A 21,843-nucleotide genomic window follows, 5' to 3' on the forward strand; every position below is an offset into this window, starting at 1 on the left:
AGACCTATTTTAAGCGCTTGCCATCAAGTGACAAGTCAATTAGGTGGACCTTGAAGCACTTTAAAGAAAAGTGTAGCCAACAACAAATCTGAGAAATTACATTCAGTAATTTCCTTGCAAAGTCATGGGTTGAATATATAGGTAACCTTATAATACACATTTGACAATTAGAGGCTCTAACGTGGATGCTTTTCACCTATCTTACCTGACAAGGTAGGTTAATAGAAAGTGATTCCATAGCCTTTGTCATTGGAGTAGATGGTATGTGGAAATTGTATTGTTTAAAATCCATCACAAATATTGAGTAGCGTACATATTTAACATACAAAAAAACATCTACAGCCAGATTGCATAATGTTTCAACTTCATATCTCCAGCATCACCCCAACATCAACATATGTGAAAATGGCACATTTCTATGCTTTGTAGTAAAAAAATATAATTGTCTACTAATTGTTCGATGATGTCATTGGAAGCACATATCTCTATCTTTTTACTACAAAAACATAGAAATGTGCCATTTTCACATATGTTGGGGTGGTGCTGGAGATGATGAAAATTAAGTTGAAAAATGTTGACATTTCCCTGTAAGCAAGAAGGCTTGAGGGGGTGTGGTATATTTAAGCAATAAGACATGAGGGGATATGGTATATGGCCAATATACCAGGGCAAAGTGCTGTTCTTACCCACGACGCAACGTGGAGTGCCTGGATACAGCCCTTAGCCGTGGTATATTGGCCATATATGACAAAACCCCCGAGGTGCCTGATTACTATTATAAACTGTTTACCAACGTAATCAGAGCAGTAAAAATACCCGTGATATACGGTCTGATATACCACAGCTGTCAGCCAATCAGCATTCAGGGCTCGAGCCACCCAGTTTATAATGGCCATTATTGGCCGAAAGCCGTGGTATATCAGACCGTATCTAGACCGTTCTAATTACGTTGGTAACCAGTTTATAATAGAAGTACGGCACCTCTGGGGTTTGTGGTATATGGCCAATATACCATGGATAAGGGCTGTATCCAGGTACTCCGCGTTGCATCATGCATAATAACAGCCATTAGCTGTAGTATATTGGCCATATACCACACCCCCTCTGGCATCATTGCTTAAATATACCATAACTAAGGGCTGTATCCCCAGGCACTCTGATTTGCGTTATGCCTAAATACAGCCCTTAGCCCTGTTTATTGGCCATATAAAGTGCCTTAGTGGTCCTGTGTGGCTCAGTTGGAAGAGCATGGTGTTTGCAATGCCAGGGTTGTGGGTTCGATTCCCATGGGGGACCAGTACGGGGGAAAAAATGTATGAAATGTATTCACTACTGTAAGTTGCTCTGGATAAGAGCGTCTGCTAAATGACTAAAATGTCAATTTGCTATTTTAAACTGGTTACCAAGATAAACAATTTACAAGTATTACCAGCTATACTGTCTATGAGAGAGTATGATTGAGCTGAACCGCGGTGTACTGGTCTATCCCGTGACTGAATGGGCAAAGTGTAGTGATGGGAAACTGAGGCTTTCCAAAGGCTTCGCTGCTTTCACCAAATTGTTCCGAAAAAGGTCCATAACTCGGAGCTTCATTACCTGTTCACAATGCACATTAGCGACATCTGCTGGTTAGCAATAAATAGAAGTGTGTGGTTATCAGAGACGTTTTTTTTTCTCCACTGCTTTCATAAACATTCTGTGGAGCAATGGTTATTCGTTGGCTTTAGTAGCCTACAATCAGTTGGATTGGTCCATACTAGCCTAGGACCTCCACATCTGGCTTCTTTACCTGTGGGATCGTCTGAGACCAGCCACCCAGACAGCTGATGAAACTGAAGATTATTTCTGTCAGTAATAAAGTCCTTTTGTGGGGAAAAACGAATTCTGATTGGCTGGGCCTGGCTCCCCAGTGGGTGGGCTATGCCCTCCCAGGCCCACCCATGGTTGCGCCCCAGTCATGTGAAATCCGTAGATTAGGGCCTAATTAATTTATTTCAACTGACTGATTTCCTTATATGAACTGTAACAGTAAAATCGTTGAAATTGTTGCATGTTGTGTTTATATATTTGTACCTACGGTGTCCAGTGGAGGTCGGTGTTTGAAAGCAGCTTGGAATCGAAGAAAGCACCCGAACCACGGCGAAATCTGGATCTGGTATTTTTGCAACGCGCGGTTTGAAAAAGCACGTGATCAAATGAAGCTTTGGACGTCATTGATTATGTACTTCATCTGCACACTGCTTCAAAGCATGCCTCGGAGCTCCGGTGTCACTACAAAAGCGTTGAGGAGCGCCCATCTCAAATCGAATAGTAATCTACCCTCGGTCATGTTGTCAACAAGGCAGCATATGGTGCATCGTCCAGAAACATAGATCACGTTCCCATTAAATATGTTTGAATTAAAATTTCATTGGGAAGGCAGATAAAGTACTTTTGCATGAGAAAACAAAGAATCATACTCATTACTCCATGCGCTAGATTACGTCACTTTTGTTTTGAACCGACTTCGCCGTGGGCTTTGAACCAACACCTTCCCCACGCTCGGTAGGCAGCCCAGATCCAAAACGAATGTAATCAACTTTCCCCCAATGCAAAACTTGCCCGGACAAGAATAAATGAATCCTCTCATTGAATGGATATTGACGTCCATTCAAATCTCACCGATTGTGGTCTTTTCTCAAATGTATCCTCCTCGCGTCCTCTCTCCTCGCCTCCTTCTCAAAACCCATTGGAGGAGAAGGTCAAAGGGGCGGGACCTCTGGCTTTCTCATCCAATTGGTTTTGAGAAGGAGGCGACCAGCGAGGCCGCCAGGAAATTAAAATTGAGAATAGACCTCTGTGTGCTCGAGCGATTATGAAGTAACAAAGAAACGAATGCGGTGGGTTGTTACAATTTCATCGGAAACATTTTATCAATATCAAGCGGGGTTTTTGTACGCGAAAGAACTTTGCGAGTTTCCTGTGGCGTTGACATTCTTCACAATTGTCGCTTTGAAGTTGACTTCTCGACGGTGAGTGTTGTTCCAATGTTTACATGCCTTCAAAATGGAAAGCGCTCGTTTAGGCTACAGCGAAAAATTCTGCAAAGAATAACAGAATGTGTATATAGATTAGTTTATTTTGGTACACTCGACAACCTATGAAATGCAGACTACTTATTTGTAGTTTAAAATATCTTAATATCAGTTTCAGGTGTTTTCAAATGTTTTCAATTCCCATTAGTGTGTCTAATGGTAACCTACGTAAACCAATGATTTAGTTGAATAATCGTTTGAGACAAACTATTACTCGAGAGTTGATTTCTTAATTTCATGGTGATGATCTTGTTGTAATTATCTAATTGGCTGGCAAACCGGTGTTTCATAATGACGTGTTCTTCCTTGGCCGGACATCAGTCAGTCACCTACTTTTTAATCTCACGTCAGGACAGTGATATTTGATCCACGAATGGAAAAGGTCTTGTAACATTAGCCTATCCCGAGTATCCACTCATTTGTCCTCTTATTGTGTGTTTCTCTCACTGTTTTTGTGTACATACCATGTGGGCATCTCGTTCACATGGTCAACTGATATATTATATCACATCTCAAAATGGTGGGACAAGGTTACTTGATTGTGTCTCTGATACACCATGTTCTGTGTCATGCTGGACATAAATTTGCATGGATTATGGTGGTGGTCTGTTTGCACACACCTGTACTGACAATCTCTGGAGTATACTTTTGTTTGACCTTTTACTGTTTGCTGAGATGAAAAGGGTACAGTAACTTTTTTTTTTTTTTTTTAATGCTTTTCCAAATAAATCATTATAGTATTGCATTTGATCGACAGTGTCTTGGAGAGATTTTTTAATTTTTGTTCTGTTAGAATAAAATGATCTGTTACATTTCTACATAGCCTACAAGGATATACCATTACATCCATTTCTTTTTTTATAAAACAGTAGTTTTATTAGTTTTTATGAGTGCGCCCCATAAAGATGCACGGGTAGCCTACACACTTTATATAGGTGTAGCTTTTTGTTATTGTTAATTCAAAGCGGTGCTACAGTCAGAGGCTCTGTAGAGTAAGTGAAAGACTTTGAATCAATGGAAAAGGGGAGTTAATTCTGTAATTTTAAGTTGCTAAATGAGGATGAGTAGGCTACAATGATCAACCAACAGGGAGGCTGTTGTTAAGTTGTTGTAGACAAGGACCTGGGAGCGCAGCAAAATGGCCTCAATTAGCCTGGCTACTTTAATTAGCTAGCTGGCTAACTTAGCTGGAGACTGTAGCTAGCTACCTTCTTTCCAATGATTTGATTTAATCAAGACAGGCACTACCAGATGGTATGATAAATAACCTATGGTAATAATAAATGATCACAGAGAGGTCATGAGCAGATGAGCTCCTGCATTTTTCAGCATGTTTTGAGGGAAAAAAAGAGTTAGATGAACTTGGAATTTTTTGGCAGGGACAGATACAGGATGCTACCCTCTACTACAACCTTCACTCCAACCCTACAACCTGATTTTTGGATGGAATTACCTGAAGAGCTTCATACCACCAAGGATTATTATTCTCAAACTATACAGCAAATGCTCTGGCAAACAAACAGAAACCTGAGAACACCATCCAACCTGGAACTGGGTGTGTGATGTCTAGTCTGAAGCTATCTTTTATTTTCAAAAGGCAAGAAGAAAATACATTACAATGATATATTTTACTTTCAAAGGACTGAATGCCAAGTTGACCTCTCTGGGACGCTTGCATCCCACCCTAGTCAACAGCCAGTGGAATCGCGTTGCGCGAAATACAAATACCTCATAAATGCTATAACTTAAATTTCTCAAACATATGACTATTTTACACCATTTACAGATACACCTCTCCTGAATCGAACCACGTTGTCCGATTTCAAAAAGGCTTTACATCAAAAGCAAAACATTAGATTATGTTAGGAGAGTACCCTGCCAAAAAAAATCACACTGCCATTTTCAAAGCAACTAGCATGCATAACAAATACCCAAAACACAGCTAAATGCAGCACTAACCTTTGACAATCTTCATCAGATGACGCTCCTAGGACATCATGTTACACAATACATGCATTTTTTTTTTTCGATAAAGTTCATATTTATATATAAAAACAGCATTTTATATCGGCGCGTGACGTTCAGAAAATATTTTCCCTCAAATGCTTCCGGTGAACCAGCGCTACAATTTACAAAATTACTATTCGAAAACATTGTTCAAATTTAATATTGTCATTCAAAGAATTATAGATTAACATCTCGTGAATGCAACCGCATTGCCAGATTTAAAAATAACTTTACTGGGAAATCACACTTTCCAATAAACGAGGTGGTATGCTCAGAAAAATAGGCTAGGCGATACATGTTAGCGCCTTCTTGGAACCATCTAAAATCAAATATACTATTGTAAATATTCCCTTACCTTTTTGATTATCTTCATCAGAAGGCACTTCCAGGAATCCCAGGTCCACAACAAATGTAGTTTTGTTCGAAAAAGTTAATAATTTATGTCCCAATAGCTCCTTCTTGTTAGCGTGTTCCGAAGGCTACTCATAATGTACTGTAGCGCGCGGGACTTGTCGCCACGAAAGAGCAAAAAATATATATTTACGTTCGTTCAAACATGTCAAACGTTGTATAACAAATCTTTAGGGCCTTTTTCAACCAGAGCTTCAATAATATTCAAGGCGGACGATTGCATTGTCTTACTAAACGTTTCAGAACAAAAGGGTTCCCATGGGCGCCTGCGTCATAGTAGTAATGGCCCTCCCTCTATGACCAACTTTCCAAGCCTCTCTTTCGGTCAGTTTCTACCATAGAAGACTCAAGCCACTTTGTAAAGACTGTTGACAGTCCCACACTCGGGGCCCTGACTTTTGGTTACAGACTTTTGGCCCCCATCCTGTTCTAACCACCCCTCGCCGGCTTTGTATTCCCGTTACCTGATGAAATTGCTGTACAATATTATCCTGTTGCCATCAAATGCACATTCAAATGTCATAAATCAACACTGCAGTGCTCTCCCTGTCCTCACAGCCGGATAAAAAACGTACCCGATTTTAATCTGATTATTACTCCTGCCCAGAAACTAGAATATGCATATAATTATTAGCTTTGGATAGAAAACACTCAAGTTTCTAAAACTGTTTGAATGGTGTCTGTGAGTATAACAGAACTCATTTGGCAGGCCAAAACCTGAGAAGATTCCATGCAGGAAGTGCCCTGTCTGACAATTTCTTGCCCTTCTTGATTATCTCTATCCATTACAGGGGATCTCTGCTGTTACGTGACACTTCCTACGGCTCCCATGGGCTCTCAGAAGGCGGCAAAAAGCTGAATCGTGGCTTTGCAGGCTCTGGCTGAAAAAAAAAAAAAAATAGTAGCGCGTTTGGATAGTGGCTGGTCACAGTATTGTGAGACTCAGGCGCGTGCCCGAGTCGACCCCATGCTTTTTCTTTCGTCTGTTTACCTAAACGCAGATTCCCGGTCGGAATATTATCGTTTTTTTACGAGAAAAATGGCATAAAAATTGATTTTAAACAGCGGTTGACATGCTTCGAAAAACGGTAATGGAATATTTAGAAATCTTTTGTCACGAAATGCGCCATGCTCGTGACCCTTATTTACACTTCGGATAGTGTCTTGAACGCACGAACAAAACGCCGCTGTTTGGATATAACTATGGATTATTTTGAACCAAACCAACATTTGTTATTGAAGTAGCAGTCCTGGGAGTGCATTCTGACGAAGAACACCAAAGGTAATCAAACTTTTCTAATAGTAAATCTGACTTTGGTCAGGGCTAAACTTGGTGGGTGTCTAAATAGCTAGCCGTGATGGCTGGGCTATGTACTCAGAATATTGCAAAATGTGCTTTCACCGAAAAGCTATTTTAAAATTGGACACCTCGATTGCACAAAGGAGTTCTGTATCTATAATTCTTAAAATAATTTATGTTTTTTGTGAACGTTTATCGTGAGTAATTTAGTAAATTCACCGGAGGTTTGCATGCTAATGCTAATGTAAAAAGCTGGTTTTTGATATAAATATGAACTTGATTGAACAAAACATGCATGTATTGTATAACATAATGTCCTAGGTGTGTCATCTGATGAAGATCATCAAAGGTTAGTGCTGCATTTAGCTGTGGTTTAGTTTTTTGTGACATTATATGCTAGCTTGAAAAATGGGTGTCTGAATATTTCTGGCTGGGTACTCTGCTGACATAATCTAATGTTTTGCTTTCGCTGTAAAGCCTTTTTGAAATCGGACAGTGTGGTTAGATAAAGGAGAGTCTTGTCTTTAAAATGCTGTGAAATAGTCATATGTTTGGAAAATGGAAGTTTTTGGATTTTTGAGGAATTTGTAATTCGCACCACGCCCCATCATTGGATATTGGAGCAGGTGTTCCGCTAGCGGAACGTCTAGATGTCAGAGGTTAAACCACCTGACCAAGCCCTAAAGCAATGGGAATCCCTAAATCTTTCTCATATTATTACCAATCCCACAAGGTATGACTCCAAACACCCAGAAAAGGCTACTCTTCTTGACGTTATCCTCACAAATAATCCTGATAGGTACCAGTCTAGTGTTTTCTTTAATGCCCTTAGGGATCACTGTTTTACAGCCTGTATTCGTAATGGCTGTTAAGTGAAACGACCTGTCCTGATTTGTCATAGACGCTTGCTTAAAAAAACTTTAATGAGCAAGCCTTCCTTCATGACCTGGCCTCTGTAAATTGGTATAGAATCCGCTTGTTCCCCTCTGTCGAGGATGCTTGGACCTTCTTTTTTGATTTCTTCAGTGATATTGTTAAAACACACCCATAAAGAGAATTAAAAACATGTTCAGTCCCTGGTTCGACCATGATCTTGCAGAGTTACTCCACGCATACTCAGACTGACTGGGTCTAGTTCAGGCAAATGAGAAATAAGTACACTTCAGGCTACCCGGAAGGCCAAAGTTAGTTAGTTTATTAAGGCGCAGTGCTCTCTTTCTTTGTTGGTCTAACCCCAAGAAGTTCTGGAAAACTGTTAAAGACCTGGAGAATAAACCCTCCTCACAGCTGCCCATGTCCCTTAATGTTGACGCTGTGGTTTTTACTGACAAGAAGCACATGGCTGAGCTCTTTAATCACTTCTTCATTAAGTCAGGATTCCTATTTGACTCAGCCATGCCTCCCTGCCCGTCCAACATTTCCTCATCTCCCACCCCTTCTAATGCGACTATCCCCGATGCTTCTCCCTCTTTTTTTTCCCCCTGCCCTGCTACAAAGTTTCTCCCTGCAGGGGGTCACTGAGACCGAGGTGCTAAAGGAGCTCCTTAAGCTTGACCCCCCCATGGTTTAGACCTTTTCTTCTTTAAGGTTGCTGCCCTTATCATTACCATGCCTATCTCTGACCTTTTAACCGCTCTCTCCTTTCTGGGGAGGTTCCCATTGCTTGGAAGGCAGCCACGGTTAGTCCTTTTATTTAATCTCTCTAGGGTATGTGGGACGAAATCGTCCCACCTACTCAACAGCCAGTGGAATCCCGTGGCGCGATATTCAAATACCTTTAGAAATGCTATTACTTCAATTTCTCAAACATATGACTATTTTACACCATTTTAAAGACAAGACTCTCGTTAATCTAACCACACTGTCCGATTTCAAAAAGGCTTTACAACGAAAGCAAAACATTAGATTATGTCAGCAGAGTACCCAGCCAGAAATAATCAGACACCCATTTTTCAAGCTAGCATATAATGTCACAAACCCAAACCACAGCTAAATGCAGCACTAACCTTTGATCTTCATCAGATGACACTCCTAGGACATTGTTATACAATACATACATGTTTTGTTCAATCAAGTTCATATTTATATCAAAAACCAGCTTTTTACATTAGCATGTGACGTTCAGAACTAGCATACCCACCGAACACTTCCGGTGAATTTACTAAATTACTCACGATAAACGTTCACAAAAAACATAACAATTATTTTAAGAATTATAGATACAGAACTCCTTTATGCAATCGCTATGTCCGATTTTAAAATAGATTTTCGGCAAAAGCACATTTTGCAATATTCTGAGTAGATAGCTCGCCATTACGGGCTAGCTATTTTGACACCCACCAAGTTTGGCACTCACCAAACTCAGATTTACTATAAGAAAAATTGGATTACCTTTGCTGTTCTTCGTCAGAATGCACTCCCAGGACTTCTACTTCAATAACAAATGTTGGTTTGGTTCAAAATAATCCGTAGTTATGTTCAAATATCCTCTGTTTTGTTCGTGCGTTCAAGACACTATCCGAAGGGTGACGCGCCCGACGCGTTTCGTGACAAAGAATTTCTAAATAGTCCATTACCGTACTTCGAAGCATGTCAACTGCTGTTTAAAATCAATTTTTATGCGATTTTTCTCGTAAAAAAGCGATAATATTCCGACCGGGAAACCCTGTTTTTGTTCAAAGATTAAAAAATAAAAACATGGTGTCGGCTCGTGCACGCGCCCCCAGTCTCATTGTTCTCTGATCGACCACTATCCAAATGCGCTACTGTTTTTCAGCCATGGCCTGCAAAGGCATCATTCAACGTTTTGCCGCCTTCTGAGAGCCTATGGGAGCCGTAGGAAGTGTCACGTTACAGCAGAGATCCTCAGTTTTCAATAGAGTGTAGAAGCCCAAGGAATGGTCAGAGAGGGCACTTCCTGTAAGGAATCTTCTCAGGTTTTTGCCTGCCATATGAGTTCTGTTATACTCACAGACACCATTCAAACAGTTTTAGAAACGTTAGGGTGTTTTCTATCCAAACGAAACAATTATATGCATATTCTAGTTTCTGGGCAGGAGTAATAACCAGATTAAATCGGGTACTTTTTTTTATCCGGCCGTGCAAATACTGCCCCCTACCCTAGAGAGGTTAAAGGGGAGATCCAGCTGTTATAGGCCTATTTCTATTAAAAGTGTTGGAAGAACTTGTTCAGCCATTTTTGGGAGTTCCAACAGGCTAAAGTTAAATCTAGACTTGGTTTCCTCTATCGTAATCGCTCCTCTTTCACCCCAGCTGCCAAACTAACCCTGATTCATATGACCATGCTAGATTACGGAGACGTAATTTATAGATCGGCAGGTAAAGGTGCTCTCGAGTGGCTAGATGTTCTTTACCATTTTGGCCATCAGATTTGCCACCAATGCTCCATATAGGACACATCACTGCACTCTATACTCCTCTGTAAAGTGGTCCTCTCTGTATACCTGTCGCAAGACCCACTGGTTGATGCTTATTTATAAAACTCTCTTAGGCCTCACTCCCCCCTGAGATATCTACTGCAGCTCTCATCCTCCACATACAACACCCGTTCTGCCAGTCACATTCTGTTAACCTCTATAGGCTAGGTGGGACGCTTGCGTCCCACCTACTCAACAGCCAGTTGAATCCTGTGGCGCGTTATTCAAATACCTTAGATATGATATTACTTCAATTTTTCAAAAATATGACTATTTTACAGCATTTTAAAGATAAGACTCTCGTTAATCTAACCACACTGTCCGATTTCAAAAAGGCTTTACAACGAAAGCAAAACATTAGATTATGTCAGCAGAGTACCGAGCCAGAAATAATCAGACACCCATTTTTCAAGCCAGCATATAATGTCACCAAAACCCAGAAGACAGCTAAATGCAGCACTAACCTTGATGATCTTCATCAGATGACAACCCTAGGACATTATGTTATACAATACATGCATGTTTTGTTCAATCAAGTTCATATTTATATCAAAAACCAGCTTTTTACATTAGCATGTGACGTTCAGAACTAGCATACCCCCCACAAACTTCCGGGGAATTCGCTAACATTTTACTAAATTACTCACGATAAACGTTCACAAAAAGCATAAATTATTTTAAGAATTATAGATACAGACCTCCTCTATGCACTCGATATGTCCGATTTTAAAATAGCTTTTTGGTGAAAGCACGTTTTGCAATATTCTAAGTACATAGCCCAGGCATCACGGGCTCGCTATTTAGACACCTGGCAAGTTTAGCACTCACTATAATCATATTTACTATTATAAAAGTTTGATTACCTTTTGTTGTCTTCGTCAGAATGCACTCCCAGGACTGCTACTTCAATAACAAATGTTGGTTTGGTCGAAAATAATCCATCGTTATATCCGAATAGCGGCGTTTTGTTCGTGCGTTCCAGACACTATCCAAAATGGTAAAGAAGTGTCGCGCGCATGGCGCAATTCGTGACAATAAAATTCTAAATATTCCATTACCGTACTTCGAAGCATGTCAACCGCTGTTTAAAATCAATTTTTACGCCATTTTTCTCGTAGAAAAGCGATAATATTCCGACAGGGAATCTCCTTTTCGGCAAACAGAGGAAAAAATCACAAAGGCGGGGGCGGTCGGGTCATGCGCATAAGCCCAGAGTCCCTTGATCGGCCACTTGAGAAAGGCGATAATGTGTTTCAGCCTGGGGCTGGAATGACGTCATTCTGTTTTTTCCCGGGCTCTGAGCGCCTATGGACGACGTGGGAAGTGTCACGTTAGAGCAGAGATCCTTAGTAAAAGATAGAGATGGAAAAGAAGTTCAAGAAATGGTCAGACAGGCCACTTCCTGTAAAGGAATCTCTCAGGTTTTGACCTGCCATTTGCGTTCTGTTATACTCACAGACACCATTCAAACAGTTTTAGAAACTTTAGGGTGTTTTCTATCCATATGTAATAAGTATATGCATATTCTAGTTACTGGGTAGGAGTGGTAACCAGATTAAATCGGGTATGTTTTTTATCCAGCCGTGTCAATACTGCCCCCTAGCCCTAACAGGTTAAAGGTCCCCAAAGCACACACATCACCGGGTCTCGTCTTTTCAGTTCGCTGCAGCTAGCGACTGGAACGAGTTGCAACCAACACTTCAACTGGACAGTTTTGTCTCAATCTCTTCATTCAAAGACTCAATTATGTACACTCTTACTGACAGTTGTGGCTGCTTTGTGATGTATTGTTGTCTCTACCTTCTTGCCCTTTGTGCTGTTGTCTGTGCCCAACAATGTTTGTACCCTGTTTTGTGCTGTTGCTGTGTTGTCATGTGTTGCTGCCATGCTATGTTGTCTTAGGTCTCTCTCTTTGTTGTGTTGTCTCTCGTCGTGATGTGTGTTTTTGTCCTAATATTTTTATCACAGCCCACAACCCTGCAGGAGGCCTTTTGGTAGGTTGTCATTGTAAATCCGAAATGTGTTCTTAACTGACTTGCCTTGTTAAATAAAATCTATAAATGTGTTTGTCTAACTAGCATGAGTCGGTTTGACTGTTTTCTCTTTTTCCCTCCGTGCCCCACACACTGGCCTCTGCTCCTCTCTCGCCCCTCCACCACCCTTCTGCTGAAACAAGCAGCACCAGCAGTCATGCAAGCATGTGTTCAATGAAGTCGTCCCGTCCCCGTCCCCCAAGACGCAGGTGAAGAAGCCGAATGTAGTGGTCCTGGGCTTGCGTGGTTACACGTTGTGTTGCCAGTTGGGCATACTGCCAAATTCTCTAAAATGATAGAGGCAGTTTATGGTAGAGAAATGAAAAGTAAAAGCTCTGGTGGACATTCCTGCAGTCAGCATGCCAATTGCGCACTCCCACTTGAGACATCTGTGGCGTTGTATGACAACTGCACATTTCAAAGTGGCCTTTTATTGTCCCCAACACAGGGTGCACCTGTGTAGTTATCATGCTGTTCAATCAGCTTCTTGATATGCCACACCTGTCAGGTAGATGATTATCTTGGCAAAGGAGAAATGCTGTCTAACAGGGATATAAACAAATCTGAGAGAAATAATATCTTTGTACATTTTATGGGATTTTTTTGTTCATTTCTGCTCATGAAACATGGGACCAACACTTTACAAGTTATTTTTTTTCTAGTGTACAATTTTTTTCTAGAAACCATTGCCTGGCAGTTGTATGTAGCGTGATTAGTGACATTCACCATTAAACCCAGCCAAACCCAATACCATTACTACTGCAAAACACTATACAGTGTGTTTTTAAATGAAATCCCAAGTTCAAAAACATTGGGAAACAGCGGCACTCCAATCAATTAAAAAATAAATCCTAATACAAAACGACATCACCTTATTTCACTTTTTTATTTTTGGCTAGGCAGGCTAATGTGTTTTGGCAGTTAAGCCTTCATCAGAGCATATCGCAGAGCACCCAGCTAATAAAGCGAGAGTGCACCTGTTACCCACTCCACTATACAGAATGTGTTTGGGACTTTTACCATGGATGACCATTCGAGACCATAACATTGAAACCATTAGAACTGCTGTAGCCTAATGGTGTGCGTGTTCACCAGGAATGGTTTTACAAATCCAGACATATTTTGAAGGGAATAAATCCCACACACGGGCTGTTTCCTGGATACAGGGTAACCAACCCTAAGAGAAGGACAAACTGAATTGCTTTCATAGAGGTTTGGCTTGAATTGTGAGGGATGACCATGTCATTTATTTTCATCATGAGTAAAAGCTATTGGGTTTTCTACCCAAAGTTGCAAAGAAAATGTTGTGATCCATTTTAATAAACATGAGCAAAATGGATTAAAGGGTGTAGCAGGAACAGCAGCATCTAGTGGGCAAAACCTGGTACTTTCACACTAATCAAAAGTACCTAATGCAAGCAACTTCAATGGCTGGGTGGGAAACCACCAGATTAAAGGGATTACGTTACATAGGATGTAGAAGCAATACTCCAAGATGCAGCTCCATACTACATGTCAAGCATAGAGAACTTGACATGTCTTATTCATTGTAAAGAATTATGGTCCAAATCAGATGTTGGGTACTATATTGTTTATTGAAGATTTATATTAATCTTATACATTTAAAGGGCTAATTTGGGTGCAATCAATTAGGGTCCTTTACAGTTGACGTTTACATTCACTTAGGTTGGAGTCATTTAAAACTCGTTTTTCAACCACTATACAAATTTCTTGTTAACAAACTATAGTTTTGGCAAGTCGGTTAGGACATCTACTTTGTGCATGGCACAATTTTTCCAACAATTGTATACAGACAGATTATTTAACTAAAATTAACTGTATCACAATTCCAGTGGGTCAGAAGTTTACATATACTAAGTTGACTGCCTTTAAATGGTTTGGAATATTACAGAAAATGATGTCATGGCTTTAGAAGCTTCTGACAGGCTAATTGACATCATTTGAGTCAATTGGAGGTGTACCTGTGGATGTATTTCAAGGCCTACCTTCAAACTCAGTGCCTCTTTGCTTGACATCATGGGAAAATCAAAAGAAATCAGCCAAGACCTCAGAAAAAGAATTGTAGACCTCCACAAGTCTGGTTCATCCTTGGGAGCAATTTCCAAATGCCTGAAGGTACCATGTTCATCTGTACAAACAATAGCACGCAAGTATAAACATAATGGGACCACGCAGCCGTCATACCACTCAAGAAGGAGACGCGTTCTGTCTTCTAGAGATGAACGTACTTTGGTGTGAAAAGTGCACATCAATCCCAGAACGACAGCTAAGGGCCTTGTGAAGATGCTGGAGGAAACGGGTACAAAAGTATCTATATCCACAGTAAAACGAGTCCTATATCGACATAACCTGAAAGGCCGCTCAGCAAGGAAGAAGCCACTGCAATAAACTGCAATAAACAAACCAGACTACAGTTTGCAACTGCACATGGGGACAAAGATCGTACTTTTTGGAGAAATGTCCTCTGGTCTGATGGAACAAAAATATAACTGTTTGGTGGAAAAGGGGGGACGCTTGCAAGCTGAAGAACACCATCCCAACCGTGAAGCACGGGTGTGGCAGCATCTTGTTGTGAGGGTGCTTTTGCTGCAGGAGGGACTGGTGCATTTCACTAAATAGATGGCATCATGAGGAAGGAAAATTACATGGATATGTTGAAGCAACATCTCAAGGCATCAGTCAGGAAGTTAAAGCTTGGTTGCAAATGGGTCTTCCAAATGGACAATGCCACAATTTTGGAAGTATGCTTAGGGTCAAAATGGCTTAAGGACAACAAAGTCAAGGTATTGGAGTGGCCATCACAAAGCCCTGACCTGAATCCTATAGAAAATGTATGGGCATAACTGGAAGTGTGCTAGCAAGGAGGCCTACAAACCTGACTCAGTTACACCAGCTCTGTCAGGAGGAATGGGCCAAAATTCACCGAACTTATTGTGGGAAGCTTGTGGAAGGCTACCCTAAACATTTGACCCAAGTTAAAGATTTTAAAAGCAATGCTACCAAATACTAATTGAGTTTGTAAACTTCTGACCTATTGGGAATGTGATGAAAGAAATAAAATCTGAAAAATAATTCTCTCTTTTCTGACATTTCACACTATTAAAATTAAGTGGTGATCCTAAAACAGGTAATTTTTACTCGGATTAAATGTCAGGAATTGTGAAACTGTTTGAATGTATTTGGCTAAGGTGTATGTAAACTTCAACTGTACATGTAAAGTTCATAGGAGCATAGAGGAGTATATTTTTGTTGTTGAAATGATGGCATATACATTTTTCCATCCAACACAATAGGAAAAAGCAAAGGCTTTGATTTCTGGTCAAACAGATGGAAAAGGTGTCTTAGAAAACATCTACCAGGAAATAGTCTTAAGGTATTAGAATTATTTCAAACCACAATGTGGAAGTAACGCCCCCTGCCAAGTAATAGCAACACTTTTATATTTTGTTTAGAAGACATTCTCCTGTCTTCTAAAGTTAAGAAACATTGCCTTGTGCCTTAATTCCTTTACCAAAAACCCACGTCGTTAAGATATTTTCTAATTTCTCTCCCTAATGAGGGAGGACAGTGAAAGTTCACATAGGTCTGCATTTACTTCTTATCAGTAAAAGCCCTATTACTAATTGATATTTCTACCATTCTGAAGTTTGGGGTCACTTAATGTCCTTGTTTTCCATGAAAACATACATGAAATTAGTTGCAAAATGAATAGGAAATATAGTCAAGACATTGTCAAGGTTATAAATTTAATGATTTTATAATTGTCCTAAACTTTTCTTTCGTCTAAGAATCCTCCATTTGCAGCAATTACAGCCTTGCAGACCTTTGGCATTCTAGTTGTCAATTTGTTGAGGTAATCTGAAGAGATTTCTCCAATGCTTCCTGAAGCATCTTCCACAAGTTGGATTGGCTTGATGGGCACTTCTTACATACCATGCGGTCAAGCTGCTCCACAACCGCTCAAAGGGTTGAGATCCGGTGACTGTGCAGGCCACTCCATTATAGACAGAATACCAGCTGACTGCTTCTACCCTAAATAGTTCTTGCATAGTTTAGAGCTGTGCTTTGGGTCCTGTTGTAGGAGGAAATTGGCTCCAATATAACGCCGTCCACAGGGTATGACGTTGCAAAATGGAGTGATAGCCTTCCTTCTTCAAGATCCCTTTCACCCTGTACAAATTTACCAGCACCAAAGCACCCCCAGACCATCACATTGCCTCCACCATGCTTGACAGATGGCGTCAAGCACTCCATCTTCCTCTGTCCAGTGTCTGTGTTTTGTCAGTCTGAGATATGGCTTTTTCTTTGCAATTCTGCCTAGAAGGCCAGCATCTTGGAGTCGCCTCTTCACTGTTGACGTTGAGACTGGTATTTTGCGGGTACTATTTAATGAAGCTGCCAGTTGAGGACTTGTAAGGTTTCTCAAACTACATACTCGAATGTACTTGTCCTCTTGCTCAGTTGTGCACCGGGCCCTCCCACTCTTTATATTCTGGTTAGAGACAGTTTGCGCTGTTCTGTGAAGGCTATTCCATACAATTTCTTGCATGGAATAGCCTTCATTTCTCAGAACAAGAATAGACTGACGAGTTTCAGAAGAAAGTTCTTTGTTTCTGGCCATTTTGAGCCTGTAATGGAACCCACAAATGCTGATGCTCCAGATACTCAACTAGTCTAAAGAAGGCCAGTTTTGTTTTATTGCTTCTTTAATCAGAACAGTTTTCAGCTGTGCTAACATAATTGCAAAAGGGTTTTCTAATGATCAATTAGCCTTTTAAAATGATCAACTTGGATTAGCTGACACAACATGCCATTGGAGCACAGGCGTGATGGTTGCTGATAATGGGCCTCTGTACGCCTATGTAGATATTCCATAAATCTTCAGTTTCCAGCTACATTAGTCATTTACAACATTAACAATGTCTACACTGTTTCTGATCAATTTTGTTATTTTAATGGACAAAAAATAAAGGACATTTCTAAGCGACCCCAAACTTTTGAACGGTAGTGTGTATATATCCGTACAAACGAGGAGAGCTAGGTGTTGTTTAAAAAAAGAAAAAGTATTGGAAAGTTCTTGCTAGCTTACTTTTTAGTTTGGATCCCGTGACGCAGTTGGCATCAGTTGCTGGGACTGCTAGTCTCTGTCCAGTGATCCTTCCAACCAAGGACTGGTGTGAGGACCTATTTAGTTTTGCAGCTAATTAGCTACATATCAAGCTAGTGTGGTTTTCTTGGGGGCTTGAACGCAGCCCGCGATGAGGTTAGCTATTGTGGATTGTCCCAGGTTTGTGTCTGTCTAGATTCATGCTGTTTTAAATTTCCCCTGTGACCTGCCCTGTCTGGAACTGGGAGGAGTGACAGTGTAACCTACGTTGCTACCTACCAAGACCAAAGCCAGCGGGACTACCATTGAGGACAGTGGTTTGTCTCTATCACACGTGAATGTTATTTTTTTTAAATGAACAAAAAGAGTTCTACAAGCAGTTGTTACATCAAGAAAATAGCTTTAAGTGTTTTGTCCAAATACTGGAGGATTCAATTAATAAAAGAATGGACGACCTGACCAGAGGTGTCCAAGACCTGAAGAACAGTTTGCAGTTCTCCCAGGGTCCGCTCAATGAGTTGAAACAGGAGAACGGCAAGATGGCAGCAATCTGTAAGTCATTGAGAGAAGACATCAGTTCTGTGTGTGTGAATCCATGATAACAATGATGGATAAATCAGACTCGAGAGACAATCAAGTCGGAACATCATGGTTTTGGACGGAATTGCAGAATCTCCACATAAGACCTGGACGGAGTCGTGAGGGAAGTTATCTCTGGGGAAATTGAAGATTGATGTGGAGCGCACCTACAGGACTGGAAAATCCACCACCGGCCCAGGTCGATAGTGGTCAAGTTCCTGAGGGTCAAGTTCCTGAGGTTCAAGGACAAGGTAGCTGTTCTGGAAAGAGCCAATAACTTGAGGAATGAACAGTTGAAGTCGGAAGTTTACATAGACCTCGCCAAATACATTTAAACTCAGTTTTTCACAATTCCTGACATTTAATCGTAGTAAAAATTCCCTGTCTTAGGTCAGTTAGGATTACCACTTTATTTTAATAGTGTGAAATGTTTGAATAATAGTGATTTTTCAGCTTTTGTTTCTTTCATCACATTCCCAGTGGGTCAGAAGTTTACATACACTCAATTAGTATTTGGTAGCATTGCCTTAAACAATTTAAACTTGGGTCAAACGTTTTGGGTAGCCTTCCACAAGCTTCCCACAATAAGTCGGGTGAATTTTGTCCCATTCCTCCTACAGAGCACATGCTTTTTCAGTTCTGCCCACAAATTTTCTATGGGATTGATGTCAGGGCTTTGTGATGGCCACTCCAATACCTTGACTTTGTTGTCCTTAGCCATTTTGCCACAACTTTGGAAGTATGCTTGGGGTCATTGTAAAAAAAAATGTAAATGTAAAAAATGTCATTGTCCATTTGGAAGATCCATTTGTGACCAAGCTTTAACTTCCTGACTGATGCCTTGATGTTGCTTCAATATATCCACAATTTTCCTGCCTCATGATGCCATCTATTTAGTGAAGTGCACCAGTCTCTCCTGCAGCAAAAGCACCCCCACAACATGATGCTGCCAGCCCCGTGCTTCACGGTTGGGATGGTGTTCTTCAGCTTGCAAGCCTCTCCCTTTTTCCTCCAAACATAACAATGGTCATTATGGCCAAACAGTTCTATTTTTGTTTCATCAGACCAGAGGACATTTCTCCCAAAAAGTACAATCTTTGTCCCCATGTGCAGTTCCAAACCGTATTCTGGCTTTTTTTATGGAGGTTTTGGAGCAGTTGCTTCTTCATTGCTGAGCGGCCTTTCAGGTTTTGTCGATATAGGACTCGTTTTAATGTGGCTATAGATGCTTTTGTAGACAGAACCCGTCTCCTTCCTGAGTGGTATGACAGCTGCGTGGTCCCATGGTGTTCATACGTGGTACCTTCAGGCGTTTGGAAATTGCTCCCAAGGATGAGCCAGTTGAGAAAGTCTACAATATTTTTTTTCTGAGGTCTTGGCTGAGTTATTTTGTTTTTCTTACCATGATGTCAAGCAAAGAGGCACTGGGTTTGAAGGTAGGCCTTGAAATACCTCCACAGGTACACCCCCAATTGACTCAAATGATGTCAAGTAGCCTATCAGAAGCTTCTAAAGCCATGACATCATTTTCTGGAATTTTCCAAGCTGTTTTTAAAAGGCACAGTCAGCTTAGTGTATCTGGAATTGTGATACAGTGAAATAATCATCTGTCTGGAAACAATTGTTGGAAAAATTACTTTTCATGCACGAAGTAGATGTCCTAACCGATTTGCCAAAACTATAGTTTGTTAACAAGAAATTTGTGGAGTGGTTGAAACACTTAGGTTGGAGTCATTCAAACTAGTTTATCTTCCTCAACGAGGGCTATCCTAAAGCTGTGCGCCAGAAGAGGAAAGATCCTATCCCAGCAATGAAAGCTGCCAGATGGTGTGGGGACATCGCTTACATCTGCTATTACAGGCTCGTTGTCCACACACCTTCCCAGAAGCCTGGAAGGGATGAGAGAGCCATGCCTATGGGGTTGTAGCTTTAACCCCGCAGCACGCACAAACCAATTGATTAATGCACTGCTGAATGTATATACACTGCTCAAAAAAATAAAGGGAACACTTAAACAACACAATGTAACTCCAAGTCAATCACACTTCTGTGAAATCAAACTGTCCACTTAGGAAGCAAAACTGATTGACAATAAATTTCACATGCTGTTGTGCAAATGGAATAGAAAACAGGTGGAAATTATAGGCAATTAGCAAGACACCCCCAATAAACGAGTGGTTCTGCAGGTGGGGACCACAGACCACTTCTCAGTTCCTATGCTTCCTGGCTGATGTTTTGGTCACTTTTGAATGCTGGCGGTGCTTTCACTCTAGTGGTAGCATGAGACGGAGTCTACAACCCACACAAGTGGCTCAGGTAGTGCAGCTCATCCAGGATGGCACATCAATGCGAGCTGTGGCAAGACGGTTTGGTGTGTCTGTCAGCGTAGTGTCCAGACCATGGAGGCGCTACCAGGAGACAGGCCAGTACATCAGGAGATGTGGAGGAGGCCGTAGGAGGGCAACAACCCAGCAGCAGGACCGCTACCTCCGCCTTTGTGCAAGGAGGAGCACTGCCAGAGCCCTGCAAAATGACCTCCAGCAGGCCACAAATGTGCATGTGTCTGCTCAAACGGTCAGAAACAGACTCCATGAGGGTGGTATGAGGGCCCGACGTCCACAGGTGGGGGTTGTGCTTACAGCCCAACACCGTGCAGGACGTTTGGCATTTGCCAGAGAACACCAAGATTGGCAAATTTGCCACTAGCGCCCTGTGCTCTTCACAGATGAAGCAGTTTCACACTGAGCACATGTGACAGACGTGACAGAGTCTGGAGATGCCGTGGAGAACGTTCTGCTGCCTGCAACATCCTCCAGCATGACCGGTTTGGCGGTGGGTCAGTCATGGTGTGGGGTGGCATTTCTTTGGGGGGCCGCACAGCCCTCCATGTGCTCGCCAGAGGTAGCCTGACTGCCAATAGGTACCGAGATGAGATCCTCAGACCCCTTGTGAGACCATATGCTGGTGCGGTTGGCCCTGGGTTCCACCTAATGCAAGACAATGCTAGACCTCATGTGGCTGGAGTGTGTCAGCAGTTCCTGCAAGAGGAAGGCATTGATGCTATGGACTGGCCCGCCCGTTCCCCAGACCTGAATCCAATTGAGCACATCTGGGACATCATGTCTCGCTCCATCCACCAACGCCACGTTGCACCACAGACTGTCCAGGAGTTGGCGGATGCTTTAGTCCAGGTCTGGGAGGAGATCCCTCAGGAGACCATCCGCCACCTCATCAGGAGCATGCCCAGGCGTTGTAGGGAGGTCATACAGGCACGTGGAGGCCACACACACTACTGAGTCTCATTTTGACTTGTTTTAAGGACATTACATCAAAGTTGGATCAGCCTGTAGTGTGGTTTTCCACTTTAATTTTGTGTGACTCCAAATCCAGACCTCCATGAGTTGATATTGGATTTCCATTGATTTATTTTTGTGATTTTTGTTGTCAGCACATTCAACTTTGTAAAGAAAAAAGTATTTAATAAGATTATTTCTTTCATTCAGATCTAGGATGTGTTATTTTAGTGTTCCCTTTATTTTTTTGAGCAGTATATTTTTCTCTTGCTTTGTTTGCGCTTTTCAGTGTTGTCTATCAAGCTACCCAGGAAAGGGATGAAAATAGCCCATATTAATAAAAACTCAGTTAAAAAGAAACGTCCTCACTGTCAACTGCGTTTATTTTCAGCAAACTGAACGTGTAAAATATTTGTATGAACATACAAGATTCAACAACTGAGACATAATCTGAACACGTTCCACAGACGTGACTAACAGAAATTGAATAATGTGTCCCTGAACAAAGGTGGGATCAAAAGTAACAGTCAGTATCTGGTGTGGCCCCCAGCTGCATTAAAATCAATTTTTATGCACATTTT

The 21,843-nt window shown here is 41.4% G+C and overlaps 1 protein-coding gene across 4 annotated transcripts in view; it reads left to right on the top strand.

Moving 5' to 3' along the window:
- The first annotated feature begins 2,812 nt into the window (after positions 1-2,812).
- LOC106568937 (SPRY domain-containing SOCS box protein 4) overlaps positions 2,813-21,843 on the top strand; it is a 128,576-nt gene continuing 109,545 nt past the window's right edge. For 3 of the 4 annotated variants that reach the window (XM_014139784.2, XM_014139787.2, XM_014139792.2), the window contains exon 1: positions 2,813-3,011. The gene's annotated coding sequence lies outside the window, so the exon portion shown is untranslated. Of the gene's footprint in view, positions 3,012-12,408; positions 12,472-21,843 lie in introns of all 4 variants that reach the window. The other variant, XM_014139785.2, reaches the window with a different exon arrangement.

Source organism: Salmo salar, chromosome ssa14, assembly GCF_905237065.1.
Source record: "Salmo salar chromosome ssa14, Ssal_v3.1, whole genome shotgun sequence".
NCBI lineage: Eukaryota > Metazoa > Chordata > Actinopteri > Salmoniformes > Salmonidae > Salmo > Salmo salar.